This window comes from Phragmites australis, chromosome 11 (genome assembly GCF_958298935.1).
Source record: "Phragmites australis chromosome 11, lpPhrAust1.1, whole genome shotgun sequence".
In the NCBI taxonomy this organism is placed as follows: Eukaryota; Viridiplantae; Streptophyta; class Magnoliopsida; order Poales; family Poaceae; genus Phragmites; species Phragmites australis.
Genome location: NC_084931.1, coordinates 12,117,334 through 12,136,333, shown reverse-complemented (window position 1 = coordinate 12,136,333; position 19,000 = coordinate 12,117,334). Strand labels below are relative to the sequence as shown.

Genomic DNA, 19,000 nt, shown 5'->3' with positions numbered 1-19,000 from the left:
GTACAGTTCATCAGAGGTCCAGGATTTGCCTTCGAAACGTGACCTATGCTTGCAAGATACACGTCTTTTAGGGTATCCGTGGTCATGTGGCGGCAACTATTCCATATTGTTTTCTTTTCCAACAGAGCTTGTACTCTTCTCATACTGTTTTCTTTTTCCCAAAGTGTTTTTCAAGAGTTACAGACCTTTTGGTTCATGCCTAATCTTACCACAACTGAAGTCAGACATAATGTGGCAACCATTGAAAATGTGGTGAACAAAAAAGAAACCACACTAGTTGCAAAGTTAAGCAAAAAAAAATGTCTATCTGGATCGAGGAGCTAAGGGTGTGTTTAGTTGTCCGTATAGATTTTTTAAGCTGTAGCGTAAATTATGGATGAGCAGAAGCAGACTAAACGGATATAATGACTTTAAAAAGAAGAATATTTAGTTATTTACCTATGTAGATATAATAAGTCTACATCTACGAATGAAATAACAATGTAAAGATGTTTGGTTATCTATATGGGTGGATTCGGTAATTCAGCACCCGAGACTAACGAATGGGTCAATCACAACACTGTAGCAGATGCAATACATCCACCAAACCAAGCTTCATAGAGAAGCTCAATTCAAACATCACCGGCCTAAACTCCAACCATATAATTATATCTGTGAATGCAGTGGATAACAATACATGCAGATAAACCAAAACCTTCTCCATAAAAATATACACATAAGCAGAACTAGAATGTCCTGATACGAGCAACCAAACACGCCCTAAGAAATTATGGGAAGCCACAACTGTAACGGTAAACCAAACATCAACCTAAGAAACTGTGTGACAATGCTTGGCAAGGAATCAAACATGAAATATAGTATAAGCATCCTTTGGCTAGGTGTCAAGGCACAATACCTGCACAAAGACCAATTAGGGGCAATAGGCCCAGTAGTTCAATCACATACGCTTATTGTATTCGACAGGATCCCTTCTTGGCTCTATATACACAGCAGCCGGATGTCCAAAAGGCAAACAGAGATTAACAAAGATACATGAAACTTGGAACTACATGTTGTTGCTCTTGTCCGAATTAACTTTTTGTTCTTGAATGGCAGCTTGTGAGCAACAACACGAGTACCATAATACAACGGGCATAAGAATGCAATCATAAGAATGAAACCAAACTGACAGAACGTGTAGCAACATTTCACCACTAAGAATCCCATATGCCAATTGTTTGCAGGAGGAGAAACCAGTTCCGTTGAAAATTTTCTCGTTATTTGATTTGATTACTTGGACTGAACATAGCATCCTTTTATGTTAGTAAGATTACAACCAAGAGAAACAACACAGATGAAGACATGCATCCTATTGATAAAAGCAAGCATGCTATCGTGATAAAGTACAGAAAGCTAGGCTGCAAAACTGCAACACTCTTGAAAAGAAGGGGGGGGGGGGGTAGGGGAACTACTTTTGTTTGGACTTTAGTTTGCTGTTTACTACATGTCTTATGATATATGGTTTCATAAATGGAAACTTGGCATCAAGAATGATATGAACATGTTGCAGAGATAATTAAGCAGTCATGCACATTCTGAATACATATAAGTGTTTAAATTTAACGATAACTCAGAAGCCTTGCACATATGCAGATGTAAATCATTACGAGTATAAATATGTGCTTGGATTATATACTGCAGATTATGCTGATGTTTATTGTATACGACATCCAACTAACAAATTAACAATGTATCAACATAAGAAAGGTCTAAGCAAAAGTCGAGAGGAACATTTTACCAAGAATGGCATAGTTGCAATGAAGTTCTGAAACTAATGATTCTGGTTGTCCATGGATAAGATGCTCTGTTTTCCTTTCATTGCAACCTCTGGTTGGATAGGATGACAGATCATCATCTTCATACGTACGTCCACCTGACGATGGCACATGAAGGAACAACAATCCAGCAGGAAATCTTTGCCTGCTTGTCACCCATAAAACTAACTCACCATAAGGAGCAGAGTGCATAACAGAGATCGCAAGTTCCAGCATCACGCACATGCAGATAACAGTTGTAAAGATAGAGAAGAATACATAGAACACAGAAGTTGTAGGTATAAGAAGTAGGATTGGTGTAAACAGCAGGGAACCAACCACATGCAGTTGAACTGTGTAGTCATAGCTATCTAACCTCTGCCTAAGAGGATTCCATTTGCGCCCTCTGTTATGGCATAAGCAAGTGATTAGCACACTTGCCAGATACGTATGAAAAAAAAAGAAATCTAATGTTGAAACAAACATTTCAGGATTTCAGTTGCTGCAGATAACAAATCATTGTAACAGTATTTATCATATTAAATAAACAACCATTGAATAATTGCATCAACTGATCGAAATGATGAGAAGGAAATAACATTCAGAAGTTTTCAGTTGATGTTTCATGGTGCAACTATTAAGCTTTTACAACTTACTAAGAGATCTGGCTCCATAACGTGCTACTAAACATATAGAAAACTAACCATAGTCGTACTTGGCATTCCTAACATAATTCTACAGTGCTGTGATGAGACTATAATTTACACTGAGAAGATGTTATATTTCTAATATTCAGTGGCGATATTTTAACACAGTAAACAGACAAACAAAATTTTTGCTGTGAAAGTAGTAACAATGACAAGAATCTACAATTATCATTCACATAAAACATCTTGCAACCATTTTTGTGTCAATATGGGTGTTTGCACTATCCGGAATAGTTTGTAAAAAACTATTCAGCTTGAATAGATTTCATTAAAGAACAGGTTTCTAGAAACTGTTTCGCAGGTTAGGAGAAATGATCCAGCCAAGGGATTTTCCTTCTGTATTATGGATGACTAGAATTTTCTACAAGGTTGTGCAACTCTCTTCACTGTCCCATGTACACATTAACTTGGCAGCTCCCTGAATATTTTGGATATGCAAAAGGCCCAAACTAGCCCAGCTTTCGGTCACGTAAGGGTCTAAGGACTACATAATCCGGCGTTCTAACCCCTAACAAATAATATGATGTTTCTGTGATCAATAAAATGAGGCAATCAGACAGCCTCAAAAACTTTTTTTCGAAAGGAAACGGCAAGAGGCTTGCCGGTCATATATTAGAAAGGAAATACAAAAAGAAAAAAGGTCTGAGGACCCGGATGGGGACCCCGAAATACACACATGGCAAGGAAGCAACAAACAAAGTCAGAGAGGCCAAACTCCCCCCCCCCCCCCACAGCTATATGGGAGGCTAGCAACGCTTCAAAAACATACTGTCCATCCACGACAAAGCGGAAAAAATTAACCACAAACAAACTCATATACTAAGAGGGAAAGACGAAAGCTAGACGATGTTGATCAATCTGTTCCTTGAGCCGAAAAGCCACGTCTGTCACTGATAGCTGCTTGTTTTCGAAGGTTCTCCGATTCCTTTCTTTCCATATATTCCACAAAAAAAAGATGACAAAGCCGTCGAATATTTTACGATGAGTTCGTGCCACTTTCCTACGAACCAAATGTCACCATCTGTTGATTGATAATTGCTCTTCCATGTCCGATAAATCTTGAAGGTTGAACCAAGAGGTGATCACCTTACACACCTCTTGAGTATACGGGCATTCTTTGCAAAGATGCAGCGGAGTCTCACTTTCAATTCCGCAAAGCTTACATATTGGATCATGGAGTCATCCCCTCTTTGCAAGGTTGTTTGCTGTTAGAACTTTTTGTTGTAGAAGTAGCCACGCGAAAACTTTGCATTTAGGCTCCGTTTTTGCCTTCCAAATTTGCATCATCGCCGGCTTCCTTCTGCTGCCTTCAAACTAAATTCTGTAAGCGCTTTGCGTGGTGTATTCACCGTCGATTGTCCACCTCCAAGAGATTGCGTCTTGCACTTCGGGATCGAGCACGACATTCTGAAGTTTTCCCCACAGAAACACAAATTGTTGGAGCTCTTCCGTTGTTGTAAGATGACCAAGGTTTGCAATCCAGACTGATACAACCTATTTCGTACAAGTCAACTTAAAGATATTTTTGCCAAAGAAAAACTATAGGGAAAATAACTATATTAGGGCTAAAATTTTAGAAATTAATTGACTCGTATTAGTCAATCCGTAATAAAAATAGATGTGTAGTACCCTTTTATTTGAAATAGTATCCCATGAGTGCACGAAGAGTGTGTTACCTGAAAAGACTCCATAATGATGCAACTGTCTGAATCTGCCTTGAATATATCAATGAGAATAGCCAGTGAAGCATGGTAATATGCAGCGTAGCAAGGAGGATAATGTCGATCAAGAATGAAACAGGAACTGTCAAACCTAAAATAATTCCAGAAAATGCAATGCCCTGAATCATACGCCTCAGGAAGCCTCCCACGAAGAACCAAAGGGTAGGGTAAACTTGAACGGCATTCAGAGAAATCATGCCTAGAAGCTCTGCTAACTCTGTATTCAGCTTAAAGCCAGCTGGAACACCCATCAGCCACACAACCAGATCGCAAGATAGCATCTGTCATGTAGTGGATGAGATCAATAGTCCAAGCACAAATAGCATCTGAATTTAACAATAATGCTGCTCCAAGGACAAAACCCATCAGAAGACCCACAACAATTTTTTACCACAAAACATGCTTCCGAATTGCATCTTTGTGTGCATATTCAGCATTCACAATGGAGCTGAACAAAGGATAGTTAAAGTATTGTCAATAATATATCAGCGCTAGTAGTGAGTGTAATCTCCACTTCAGTATTTAGGGACTACAAAGATTCTTCGTATAAAGGTTACATGCACCAACAAAATGTGAAATGGTGAAGCAGTAAACTCTCGCTTTGCTTATTAAAAAAAAAAAAAAACATGTAAGACGAACACCAGCACCACCTATTCCGTCACCCTAGTACATGTGAAATAGAAAGAGGAACTCCAGTTAATATGTCGATATGAGACAACAAATAAAAACAGTGATAAAGTTTAGTGTTCAGATTAAGAAGCATCAGAACCATTACTAGTTTACCTTAGGAAGGTATCTTGGAGGACAATTGGCCAGTAAAGAATTTGACGACTATGAAGATGAATGTTATTCCATGAATGTCTGAAAACCTTCTGTAACATCAAGTATCAGGACATATGGCTTAAATATTTTTGGAATAGTAGAATCATGATGTACAGACTAGTTGATGCTGAAGCCAAAAATATCCCCATGCACTGCCATGTAACTTGAACTAACGCATCAAATCTGAATAAGCAAGCAGCAAGGTGAGAGCAGGCGAAAGCAATAGAGCGCAGAAGACAAATGATAATGCTTACACAGATGCAAGGAAGAAATGAGCCCCAGAGCTGCTGGTAGCACATTCCTGACTGATTGGCAGTCTGGCCGCATTTGAACAATTAAGCGCCAAAAAAATTGCATCCTTCAACAAAAATATGAACCAGAATTAGCAGATTATTTAAAGAAAAAACAATAACATGCAAAACCATTCATGCACATACCAAATCAAGAAATGATGGTTTCTTCTGTAGATCATTTATCCAACTTGGCTGTTTGAAGGAAGCCTTCAACTTACTAGGTGCATCCGCAGCCAGTGAAAAATGGGTTTTGCTAATGGTTGGAACATCATAGAGTATGACCTAAAATAAATTGAATAATATCTAAGTAATTGGTCAGAGTAAAAGGAATAATAACTAGAGAGGCATGAATCATAATGATACAAAAAATTATTAATTCAAGGATATCATAAACAGTAGCATTAACTTACATACGTGGCAATGATTGATTTCAATCTGCTGTTCATCAATATACAAATGACGAAGCACTGGAACTTGATTCAAGTTGCTCTTACAGCTCCTTCCAGATTTGCAAAAGAAGTGTATCCAGTTGTCCTCTTTACTTGTGGACATTCTGCAAGTATCCAGAAAACCATCTAATACACTACAACCGCATCCCTATTTTCTAAGATCGTAACTTGGATGTTGGCCCCCATTCCCAATTGATCCACTCATAACATTGTTTTTGCTTGTGCCAAAATTCATTTTCTGAACAAATTGTGCATCCAAAGGCAGTTGTTCTCGTTTAATACAGCAGTCTTCTTCCAACTCTCGTTGGAGATGCAGACCACAATCCCCAAGAATGGTAAATGTCGCAGATTCTTGCAGGCTTACTGGCATCCTTTTATTTGAGGAAAGGACGATGGTCTAAGATGAGAGACAACAATGAGAAAAGAAGCTATGAAGAATAAAATAAACTAAGAATAAACATGGACTGGCAGCTACATCTTTTTTGGGGGAGAATATTAGCAGCTATATCAGTGTATGAGCAAAAGAAATTGTGCCTTCAAAGATGCACATTGCAAAATTAAACTGGTAGACAGATAAAAGTAACATATTTGATTATTTGAGGTCCCTAAGCAAGGAGAAAGGAAATCCAGACATAAACGGCCTACAAGGTAGATCTTTCTACATAGCAAAGCGACCTCTGCAGTTGATGAAAGGGACATTGAAACAAAATCTAAGGCAATGAAGACAGAGTAATATAGTCAGAATGCAGTACAAAGGTTGGACCAAAGTTTCAAAAATGCTACACGCTACCCCTAGGCACCCGAGGACCGGAGGAGGAGAGGAAGGAGGAAGGGGAGAAGAGTGCATAGGAATGGTGAAGAAGGGGAAGGAGAAGGAGAAGGGAAGGGAAGGGAAGGAAGCTGGAATTGGAGGCAAGTAGTGGCCCCTGAGCAACTTTAGCCTCCAAAACCTAAGCCTAGAATTCCCTAGCCCTTCACTTCTCCCATCAACTACCACCAGACTCTCCTACCACCTGCCGCCAACACCCCTCTCTTCCAGCCCAGCCACCGGCGCTGCTCCCACTTTTGCCTCTTCCCTACCCTCTGCCTCTTCCCGTGCCTCTAATGTCACCGGTGGAAGCGAAATTGGAAATGGCTTGCAAGATTCAGCAGCAGCAGAGGCCAAATTGACCTTGCCTAGTCAGTCACCAAACCACCTAATTGACTACAAAGCCATGCAGGTGATGAGGGCAAATCGGAGCAGCCAATCGACGACTAGCACGTAGGCAGTTGTCTAGGGCAATTGAAAAACTTGGTGGGACGGTGAGAAAGTAGAAAGAAAGTTTGAGGATTGCAAAATGTCTTCTAGCAAAAGCAGCTAACTACTACTTGCTTAAAGAACAGCTTTCTTCTATTGTTCATAGTGGGACGTGCAAAAATGCCAAAATGTTTCCAACTCAACCTTCTAAGATTAAAGTGGTGAATGCAAAGGGTTCTAGTTCTTCCGAGCATAAGTACACTAAAACAGTGTAAGGTTATACAAACAATTCCATTGCATTAAATTAACATAATTGTGGTCATTTCTCACTGCGGCTTTTGAGTTGGACGAGCACACAAAAACTAGAATGGAGGAAATGTCGGAAGGCATGAATTTTTATTATGTGAACAAAAGATTGCAACAATTGAGCAATAGTGGTCCTAGTAACAATATATGACCTATGACAACCATGAGTTGAGTTAGAAAAAGGTGGAAAGAAAAAATTTGAGGACATCATAGTTGTTACGGTGGTGTGACAAGGTGCGACGACCCACCACATTCATAACTTTACAGCGCCTATGACGTGCGGCGTGACGACATCATACAAACACTGGCGTGATGAATACACACATTATATGCATTTTTAAATAGAGCATTACAAATGAATTTTAACCTAGGGCTAGAAAATAATTATAGAAATTAATCCATCATATAAGAAGAATATTAGTAAATTTTATCGGATTTTTGGTATTTTATTTGAGACCGTAACAATTGTTAGAAGTTATAAAAGTAGTCTTTTTGAAGAATTTTAGTTTAAATCCTACACAATCTTTTTAGGTGAATTTAATTAAAATAAATTACACATAGATTATAGAACACGTAAGTTCTAGTATTTTAGAGAAATAGAAGACCAGGAGGCCGATGTGCCTTGTGAACGCTACCCGGTGTGAATAGTGATTTTCGATGGCTGAAAGTTTGAAACTTTTTATGGCATAGAGGGAAAAGCTACTTTTCTTTTTATAGCATAGAGGGAATTCGCCCAGTGTAAAAGCTATCACCAGCACAAGCAGCTAACTAGCATTTGCTTTTGGAACAGCTATCACCAGCACAGGCAGCTAACCAGCACTTGCTTAAGGAAAAGCTACGTTCGTTTTATGCAACTGGGGTGTGCAGAAGGGGGGAAAATGGCCTGTCTGGCCATAACATTTCTAAGTCAACCTCGGAGGGTTAAAATTGCAGATTTGAAGGATTCCAACTTCTAAGCCTTCCGAATACAAATGCATTTCAAACAGCAAAAGATTATGAAAACCTTTCGGCTGCGTTAAACTAGAATAAACTCTTTGTTCTTTAACATCAAATCAACAACTACAACAAACACTAAGTTAACTGTAGACAGTCAGCTTTTTATCAAATCCGACTGGCCATGAAGTAGTACACAGTACCACTTTGTTGTTTTAAATCCGCTTGGTCGTGAAGTAACGTAAACGTGGTGCCCACCTTTGAAAGGACCAGAAAACTCATTTTGGGTTCATATTTTCACCAATAGATATCAGAATTTACCCTTTTGGCCCTTATTACATAAGTCTACTTTTATATCATCTGGGTTGCCAGGAACAAACCCTGTGAATCAAGGTCTTGCCTAGGATTGCCTTGAGAAAAATGCACCCCATTAATTGATCCCTCTTTAGGGTAGTATAAGTACATTCTCGACTATAGCACGAGTAGAGTTGAGTTCTCGTACTAACCAAAGAGCAGATATGCTGAAATATTTTCACGTTCAAGCAGCTGATCAGTAAACAGTTCAAGCAGCTAATCAGTAAACAACTTCGTCGTAACAGTTTAAAGATTGGCTCGCAACGCAAGTAGCGGCAAGAAAGGAGAGTAAGATTTCCTTTTCTAAAAGAAGAAAAAACTAGACATCTATAAGAAGATTTGGATAATTGTATATCGTGGAATATTCATCTATCTTATTAGATAACTACTTTAGCTGCTTTTGAAACTGAACCATCTTGAATAGAACTAGTGCTTAAGGAAGAGTAGGATCTATTTTAGAGAAAAAATTTATATCATACATAAACCTACAGTAAACTGAATTGGACATCTCAATGCAAGGCGTAAGTTAAGCTCCTTGTTCTCAATGGATACTTTCCTCTGAACAAAACCTAACCTTTTAATTGCACATTATACCTTCTTCAATTACATTTACAAAACCTAATAATTGTACATTATACCTTCGTCAATTACATTTAATACCTTAGAGCAACTCTAACTCATTCCCTATTTCTGGTTCCCTACATTCTCTTGAATAGAGAGTTTTTTCTATCCAGATTTCCTTCCTTACTTTCTAGCGCGTTCCAAACCGATTCCCTAAATTTGTCTCCCTATAATCCACTGACCTCTATTTTCTTAACATCTTGTTATTTTCGACGGATATATTTCTAATGGCTATTTTTTCAATGGCTACATTTTCAATGAATATATTTCTAACGACTACATTTTCAACGGCTACATTTTTCACCTCTATATATGCATGCCCATTCACCTAGTTGCTACACCAAGTCATTGGCCTTGTTGTTTGTTCTTTGTCTGAAATGAGTCGTCTCTCTCTCTTATACGACGACAATGAACTCATCCTTACCACATTACACCAATCACACACCCAATATCAAACTATGAATTCTCCATGATGGGCGGTTCTATGCTCGGACGTTAGTATATCCATCGCATCAGAGAAGATAGGCATTAGAGTTTGTACAATGACTATTTTTCAGATGTTCCAACCTACGGGCCATCGTTCTTTCGGTGCAGGTTTACAACTAGTCCATTTTTTGTTCATATTCTCTGTTCCTTCTACATCTTCATACATATTTTCTCATTCTTGTTTTTTCGCTCAAGTTTAGAATGGCTCGTTCTTTGTTTCTTTGTATAATGGAAGCTGTAGAGCAACATGGTGATTATTTTGTGCAAAAAAAAGATGCAAATAGACGCCTTGGGTTATCTTGTTTGCAGAAGATTAGTGAAGCATACATGATGATAAGTTATAGAGTACTAGCGGATTTTATAAATCAATATACTCGTATTGGTGAAAGTACTGTTATAGAGAATTTTAGAAGATTTGTCAGAGCTATTGTTGAAGCCTTCAGAGATGAGTACCTGAGGTTTCCAAATGAGTATGACACCGCTAGATTACTTGCTATTGGAGAGCAAAGAGATTTTCCTAAAATGCTTGAGAGCATAGATTGTATGCATTGGAAGTGAAAAAACTGCCCTGCAGCATGACAAGGTCAGTAGAGCCCACAATCAATCTAGAAGCTGTTGCTTCAAAAGATCTTTGGATTTGGCATACATTCATTGGTTTACCGGGGTCTCACAATGACATCAATGTTCTTCACCGTTTTGATCTTTTTGCAAAGCTAGCTGAAGGGGAAGCTCCAGAAGTTAATTATACCATCAACAGTCATAATTATACAATGGGGTATTACCTTGCCGATGGCATATATCCAGGATGGGCCACATTTGTGAAGTCTATATCAACTCCACGAGGCAATAAGTGGAAATATTTTGCCAAGGCACAGGAAGCAGTTAGGAAGATGTGAAACGAGTATTTGGAGTTCTACAATCTCGTTTTGCCATTGTTCGTGGACCAGCATGTTTTTAGGATAAAACACACAAAGAAAGCATGATAGCTTGTGTCATCATACATAATATGATCATTGAATATGAGTGAGATGAAGATAAAAACTTCTATTATCATGGTGTTGGAAAAGTTGTGAGACCTTTGACAGTTCATACGTGTGAATTATATGAGTTCATTCAAGTTCATCATAATATTAGGGATAAGGAAACTCACTCTCAGCTTCAAAAAGATCTAATTGAGCACCTCTGGTAATGTCATGGAGACATGTATTTATTATGTAGTATGTATTATTGTACTCGACATTGTATTAATCATGTATTTCATATTATATTAATAAAGCATAGTTAATTCAACATGATAGTTCATACACTGATACACAAAAGAACAAGCTAGACCATATATGAGACAAGTCCACACATAACAACGAGTACCAAAATATGATGATAGTCCATACATAATAAAGAGAACAAGTCCACACATAAAATGCATTATGCATTCCCAAACCGTCGAGCAATGGTCTCATCTTGCATTCTCATATAGTATTGTTGTTGTTGCTCACTCATGCCACTCAAGTCCATATTGATCACTTTATCATCTTCAATCATTTGTCTTAATTCTAGATCTCTTTCCTTAGGTTCAAGTTCTTTTTTCTTTTCTATTACATTTATCTCATCATTGATTTTCTTCTCTAACGTAAGTCTCTCATCATTGCGCTCTTTTTTCTTCATCTCTTTCAATTCTTCAGTCTCTTTCTTCTTGACCCACCAATTTTCCAATGCATGTTATCTCCCGGAGAAACAAAATTTTTACCTCGGTGTTGTCGTTCTTTCTCCTTCTTCTTATTATCTGGCCCTGCATCCGTGGCCTCTGAAGTAATACCCTTCCCTTCTTCATTATGACGACTTTCATTGGTTCCAGGAGTAGAGGATCCTGGACTTGCATTATCGGTTATCTTCTGTTTCTTCTGAGAGCATCTATCATTCCACTTTTGCTCGTGCTGCAAGATATTCCAATAATGCAATAAGCTAAATGATTTGTTGTACTTGTCCTTGTCCTTATACAGTGCACATGCTTGAAGTACCTACACGAATGAACATGTATTGTTAAACATGCAAGCAATATATGCGGTTACAACAAATTAGAGAAGAATTACATGCATGCAACATATACCTGATCTTGCTCTGTTAGCCTGCTTTGCCTCCTATTTTGAATCTAAGCATACCATCTACAAAACCTATTAACACTCTCTAGTATAGTAGACCAACAGTGAGTGAGAGTTGACATAATGATTAGATTCGAAATCCTTATGCTTATGTAATTACTCGTGAATTCTCTGCCAATACATAGTGCGAGTTTGATCAACATCTTGTACAGGATCCATGCTGATTTCTAACCATGCCGAACACAAAAGAATGTCCTCCTTTTCACTAAAATTTTTTGTTCTCTTCTTGCTTGGTATCGCGACCGGTGTACCTTCCACAGTTTCCACTTCCTTAATCGTTTGTTCCTTAGGTGGACTTGCAAATTGGTTGTCATCCTAAAATTGAGTGCTACCAACATTTTGACCACTCAACAATTGCATATTGTTAAATAGTTGTCGTGTTTACACCTCGTGTTCACATAGGCCTTGTGTTCACACCAGCCTCAATCGAATATATATATGTGTAACCCGTTTACCTTGAACAATTAATCAGTTGTATGAATTATCTCCGCTTACATGATATCAAAGGGCTTCGTTCCTCAACCTAGCCACTAAATCGCTTCCCCAGACCGCCCCTGGGAAGATCAATCCCTATGATCTCCACCGGGGGCTGGGCAACTCATGTGGATGTCATCGGGGGAGATCAATCCACCGTGCTCTCCACCGCACGTCGCCACCCACCGCAGTCCCACTCCGGTGTTCCTCGTTGTCCGATGCTCCTCCATCGGGGTAGCGTTCGCTGTGCTCTCCAGTGCGCGCTTGAGCCACCACGTGTTGCCGCCTGCCATGGCCCTATGTCGGCACTAAATCGCTTTCGCCGCGTCGTCCCCAGGGAGATCAATCCCTGTGATATTCATTGTGGGCTATGTAACTCCTGCATTAGGTCTACGCCCACTGTGCGTCACCACCTGCCTTGGCCATATGCCGGCTTTCCTCGTTGTCCAGTGCTTCTCCGCCAGGGCAGCGTCCGTTGTGCTCCTCCAGTGCGCGCCTCGGGCCAACATGGTATAGAGCCGACACCGCTCCTGAGCCGCTGCCTCCACAGCTTATGCTGTGCCACCTCTTGGAGATGATGTGATCTCCATGATCTCTCCTAGGGGCTACGCTCCGCGTAGTTTAGTCGTGTTGCCAATCCATAGATTGGCCACCAATTAGAGTTTCCCCAATCATCTTCAGATTGGGTTTTTTCTACTTTTTTCTTGATCATAGATTGCTTTGCATCGTCACACTGATCTGTCGATGTTCCTCGCCTTTGGACTTCACCTCCTCGGCTTCGACTTCTCCAGGGTCTCCTCACCTCCGATGGCATTGCGGCTGGATGTGATGCGCTCGTCGACATGGCCCTCATCTGCGGCCTTCTGAGCATGCTATCCGTTGCGTCATCATGTCGGATCATCATCGCTGGCTCGTTGTCCGCAAGCACAAGCCCGTCACACCACCGAGAACGAGTCGTCACTCCTTCGCCCATCATGGCTACATCACCAGCACTCGTGGTCACGCCATCATCGTCAGTGTCACCGCCTCTCCAAGCAATGACTCCACCCTATGCTGCTCATCCTCATCACCACACTAACTATTTCTCTGAGTTAGTGCCCTCCTCCAACACCTCTAGGCTGCCGCCCCATTGAGGCCACCGCCGCCGCCAGTCGAGGCTATTGGATGGATCAACCTGACTTTGTGCATGCATGTGCTCATGTTTGTGCTTTAGGCATGCATCCTCCTCCACAGTTACGACCACAATCACCTAGCTCTCGGCTATCTTGGCAACAAAACGGCTATCATCATCTAGAGCAAATCGTTGGCTTCCACTTTGGTCTTCACCAAAGGATTGCCTACATCTGTCTTCACAAAGTTTTGGTCCAGTCTAAACATCTATGAGTAGACGCTTAGATTGCGGGGCGTGTTAAACAGATGTCGTGTTTACACCTCGTGTTCACATCAGTCACGTGCTCACACCAGCCTCAACCAACTATATATATGTGTAACCCATTTACCTTGAACAATTAATCAGTTGTGTGAATTATCTCCGTTTACACATATAGTTATCCATCCATTCAACAAGCTACCAGCATTATTAACCAAAGTAGCACTCATCAACACTCATCAGATGTATAAGCAATAACACAAGCACAAATTTTAAGTACAAAATCAAAGAACATCATGGTCTGTTTAAAGCTAAGTACATGCTCATTATTCTAAACCAGAGAACGAAGAAAAAATAAGCTTCAACCTAGATGACTGAAATTTCACAGCACATACAACAATGTTCAATTCTAGATATGCATAATTCTAGTCTGTTCAACTCGCTCTCTCGGAAAAAATAGCTAGTCTATTCGACTCGCCATATGCTACGTGAACGTTCGGACCGGTCCGTAAAATCACGCCGATTAGAATGGAAAGCTAGCTAGCTATGTGTTGTGTATGTAAGTTTATGTTTTTCATTTAACTTTCGATTTTTTTAATATAAGAGTGGTCTAAAAATTATAAACGTTTTTATGAGAAAACTAAAGCTTACTAGAACCTATTTTAATTAGTTTGGTCCAAAAATCTTGAGCTAATATTTAATTAAAATTCTTCAAAAATCCTACTTTTATAACTTATAGCAATCAGGTTCATGTGCGTGCTTTCAGACCGAGCCAGATGGAGGAAGCTAGCTGGTGCATGGACTAAGCCAGACGGAGAAACCTAGCGACCAGGCGAGCGCGGGCTGTCAAGTGGCGTGGGCGGCCGAGCGCGGGGAGGACTGTGGCGCGAGTGCAATAGCGACGACAGGCGAGCATGGGGCCAAGTGCAGTGCGAGCGCAGTGCCCGGTGAACGCCCCCTCCGGTACGACTCCTCTCCTCAGATCCAGCAAGTCTGGGTGGATCCGACGAGCCTACCTCAAATCTACTACCACAAATCGAGAACAAAAAGGAGTATATGGAAACAAACTTGCCAGACGTAGCGCGAAGGAGGATTCCGAGGCGGCAGTTGCTCCATAGCGAGGATGCGTCCTTCGCCAAATATGACGACCGAAGCTGCGGAGATGAGGAAGCCTAAAAATAGTGACCTCAGTAGCGAACCGGTTGGAGGCTGTTTTTGATGCATATTGGCTAAAATAGAGGATAGCAAATCAGATAAGGGAATGATTGGAGTTACTCATAAATTCAGTTAAAGCAGTTTAAACTGAAAGGTTCTTCAGGAGAAGAAATGAAAAAATTAACCATTCGCTCACCCTCAACTATGATCTTACAAGGGAATCTCACAATATCGCATTTGGCACGTAGATTACTGAAAATGGTTTCGTGCTTCTACCAAAAATTACCCGATAAATTGAGCCGCCATGGTCTAACTACATTTAACCGGACATCACATTATCTGCACCTAAATTCTGAACTGAAATGGAACAAGACTGACCTGGAGGGTCCCGATCGTGGCAAAGGACCGCAGGATCTGATCCTGGGGGACGGCCCCGGAGACTACTATGTCAAGGGAGCCGGCACCGGTGAAGAGCTATCCTAACAAGACGAGCCTCGCCGAGGCGGACTCCTGCTCGAGCTGCAGCTGCTGGCGCGGCCACCGGATCCTGCACCGCTCAATGGCCATCGCTTCTGTACCTTTTAGTGTGGAGTGGACTTAGCGTGGGACTTGAACCCTAAATTTTTTGGAAAAATAAACCACGCCCGCACCTTAATTGAGTACTGACAACGGTGGCGTCAACTGAGACCGACTGATCATTCGCAGCACCATGGATTGATGGATGGATTGAATTGGTAAGGCAGCAAGAATGACAGAATCCGCAGCTACTGAACGGAGAAACAGAACTGTTTGGGTTTGATTGAGGAACAGGGTGTACATCCAAGCAATCTAGGTTCACTTACCAACAAGAGGAACAAATCTATCCAGGTCCCACTGAATGCTAGACCAAGGGAGAGCCGTACGGCAGCAGCAGTGGTATGAGGAGTGCCGCTAGGGCCGGCCCTTAGGGGGCCAAAAACCTAAGGCCCTCTTATACGTAGGCATACATCATGTATACGGTTTAGCCTTTGGTCAGCTCAAAAGAAGCAGCTTTGCTACTTTTGGTTCTTTCGTACCAGGTTAGTAGTAATATAAATTAGCAATCTTCTTGTGCATAGAGGAATCGATGAGATCACTTCCTCTTATGTTGTCCTATCTGCTTTGTTCGAGGGCAATTGGATTCAGTGACTTAGCGTAAGCAATAAGAGCACTGATCGGTGACTCGATGATATGTTGGTCGGTGTTCATTGTTTAGATATACTTTAAGGGTTCATTGAAAATAATTTTTTAATACATCTAATATTAAATTTAAAATTTATATAAAATTATTTTTTTAATGTTTTAATTTAATAGAACCATTTTTAATTTCGCCACGGCACTACCCTGAGCACCGCCGGCGCAAGGATGCATGTGGGAGGGTGGCGTAGGTGGTTTGTGATTTTGGAGCCAGCCTTTTTTTTTTTTCCTTTTTGAGATCTAGGAGCGGCCTTTTGGACTGGAGAATGGAGGAACGCTGTGAGCGTGGCTGGTGGAGAGGGAGGCCGACGGAAAATGGTCGTTCTTGAAAAAAAAAACATTTTTCCTATGCATTTCACAACTTTAAGATGCTTTTAGTGTCACTTACGTAAAATAATATCTTTTAAGCATTTTAAAAGACTCTCTAAAACTTAATTTCGATATCCTCATATAGAGAGTAATACCTAAAAGATTCTCTCTCTAGGTTTTCCTCATCTCCAACATATATCCAATACCCTATTCCCTATATATTCTATGTTGTGCCACCAACAAATGGACCCTACTCGTCATCTCTACGATACCGCCACCAACAGATGGACCTCCCGCTCCTCACCCTACCGCATAGGATGCCTTCCCCGCGCACCTCCTCGCCGAGCTCCATTTCGGGCAGCCTTCACTCCCTTCTATCTCTCCCCACCTCAGCTCAGCTCACCGCAGCGGAAGCTTTTGATGATGTACTGTCATGCCAGTGACGACTGCGAGCCGGCGAAGCACGGATGCTAGGAGCGCAACGAAGGAGGTGGGGAAGCGGAGGATGTCGACTCTGAGGCGCACCGGCTCTGGCGGAGGTGACGCCTCGCGGCGGCCCCCCGGGAGCGAGTCGTGGAGCGCCTATGTGGAGGCGAGCACTAGAAGCTTCCTCCGCAGCTGCCTCTCCATCATGGTTGCGACAGTGACGGGAGCTGGGAAGACGAAGCATAGGAGAGAGAGACCACTTGACTCGAAGTCCTGAACAAACTGACTATTGGGGAAAAATAATTCAGCCTGGGGATAACGGTTGAAGATCATCATCCAGGTCCCTCTGAAGCCTTGATCTCCGAACCCTTAGTTAGAAGCTCGATCTCTGATATCATTAGATCCTTTCACGGTACCCCTTTGCACCTACGAAGCCTTCCCTTGGCTCCACTGGTTCAACCCCCCGAAGCCTTCCAAAACACGGCCTCCCGAAGCCTCGGTCCTCCGAAGCTTCAGCCTCCCGAAGTCCCGGCCCTCCAGGGTCCCGCTTCCCAACGCCTTCACCTCCCTGTTCTATGCCTCCCGAGGCCCCCGCCTCGGGATGATCGGGCCACCTTCCTGAAGGCAGCGGGGTGAGTTAGCAGGCCCTGGGAAGATCTACCGAAAGAGGAGCATCGGTCGTGCTTTGCCTGCCAAGAAGTGATCGGCATTAAAGGCCTAGGCTGATGGGAGCAACTCTAACACCCTGGCGTGATGAGGGCTATCCTGACACCCCTAACAGTGCGACGCCGGGCCGCAATTGCCGACCTTCTCGCCCCCTTCAGGGGGCAGGCACCACGATAATTACCACGATTGATATTTATCTCCTAACAGGATAGAAGGTAGTTATTCAGGATAAGACTCAGTAATTTAGCTGGATCTCGGATATTTGTACATTATGATAACTTGTATGCCAAGCTATGCATGGCCCTATAAATAGAAGGCCATGGTCCTCCGGGCAAAGGGGGACACAGCGAGAAAGAACACGCATCACAGCAAACGTTGTGATACTCCTCCTAGAGTGATACATTTTCCTATCATCAATATACTCGTGGTGTTCCTTCCTCTCAAACTTCGTCTTCAAGCTTGAGTCTCCTCTTTAGAAGAAACTCTCACCGTACTTGTTGGGGCAAGATGAACTCTTGCTCCAACAGTGGCGCCGTTCGTGGGGACTCAAACATAGAAGTGCTAAGAGAGGTAGGAATCCACCAGGAAAACCACTAAAGGATTAGCTAAAACTGCCATACCAACCATTGCGAGCATGCAACGATATTGATGGCTGCCTCAGCCATACCGTATGCATGCTCCAGCCCCGTTGCCGTATGGGACGGTGTTCCTCCAACCTTGGCCAACTCAGAACCCTGTGTCGGTACAGGAACTCCAAACGGTGCGGAGGCCTTCCAGCCTCTGCGCGACGAAGATGTCACCACCTCAGGAGAGGACGCGACCGAAGCCACTACCAAGAAGGCCGCCTTCCAATGGTTCTGGGCGGTCCAACCCAGGAATGCTCCTACCTGGGCTTGGTCCCCAAGTGTCCCCTTCGACCACACCTGGGATACCCCGAGTGAGCCAATATCTTTGGAAAGTCTGTCCACCCAGCGCCCTCCTTGGGCCCCTCAGGTGAAAGAGGGTTCCAAGGAGACGAAGGGCTCTGGGGTCCGCGGACCCTGCCAGTGCCTCCGACGCCGCCCTCACAATGCCAACCGCGTGCAGGGAACTCCAAGCCCACCTCGTCCGATGAGGCATAGTCAGAACCACTTCGGCTCCAAAAGCTGATTCACCGGGCAGCCTCGATGGTCTCCTAAAAAGGAAGGAGCCCCTGGGAAACCACAGGCTCTGGGATACACCACCTTCAGCAATGACCCCGACGACAACTCCAAGCTTCGGTGCCCCCGGAGGAAAATGGGTGCATCCTGCACGGACCAGGGCGCGACAACAACACCAACGACTGTCGCACCCTCATGACCTTCTGGGGGGAATACCTTGGAAGGCAAGCAGAATACCTGGCTGCAGAAGGAGTGGACGAAGGATGACGTAGGGTTCGGAGGCCTGGGGCAAACTCCTGGGCAAATCTCCGGCCCCTCAACCCTGCACCATCACTACCAACCTGCTACAAACTGTATCACATCCAG

At 42.5% G+C, this 19,000-nt stretch overlaps 1 pseudogene; it reads right to left on the bottom strand.

The window, feature by feature from the left end:
• Positions 1–690: 690 nt before the first annotated feature.
• LOC133885794 (uncharacterized) lies at positions 691–7,007 on the bottom strand (annotated as a pseudogene).
• Positions 7,008–19,000: the final 11,993 nt, after the last annotated feature.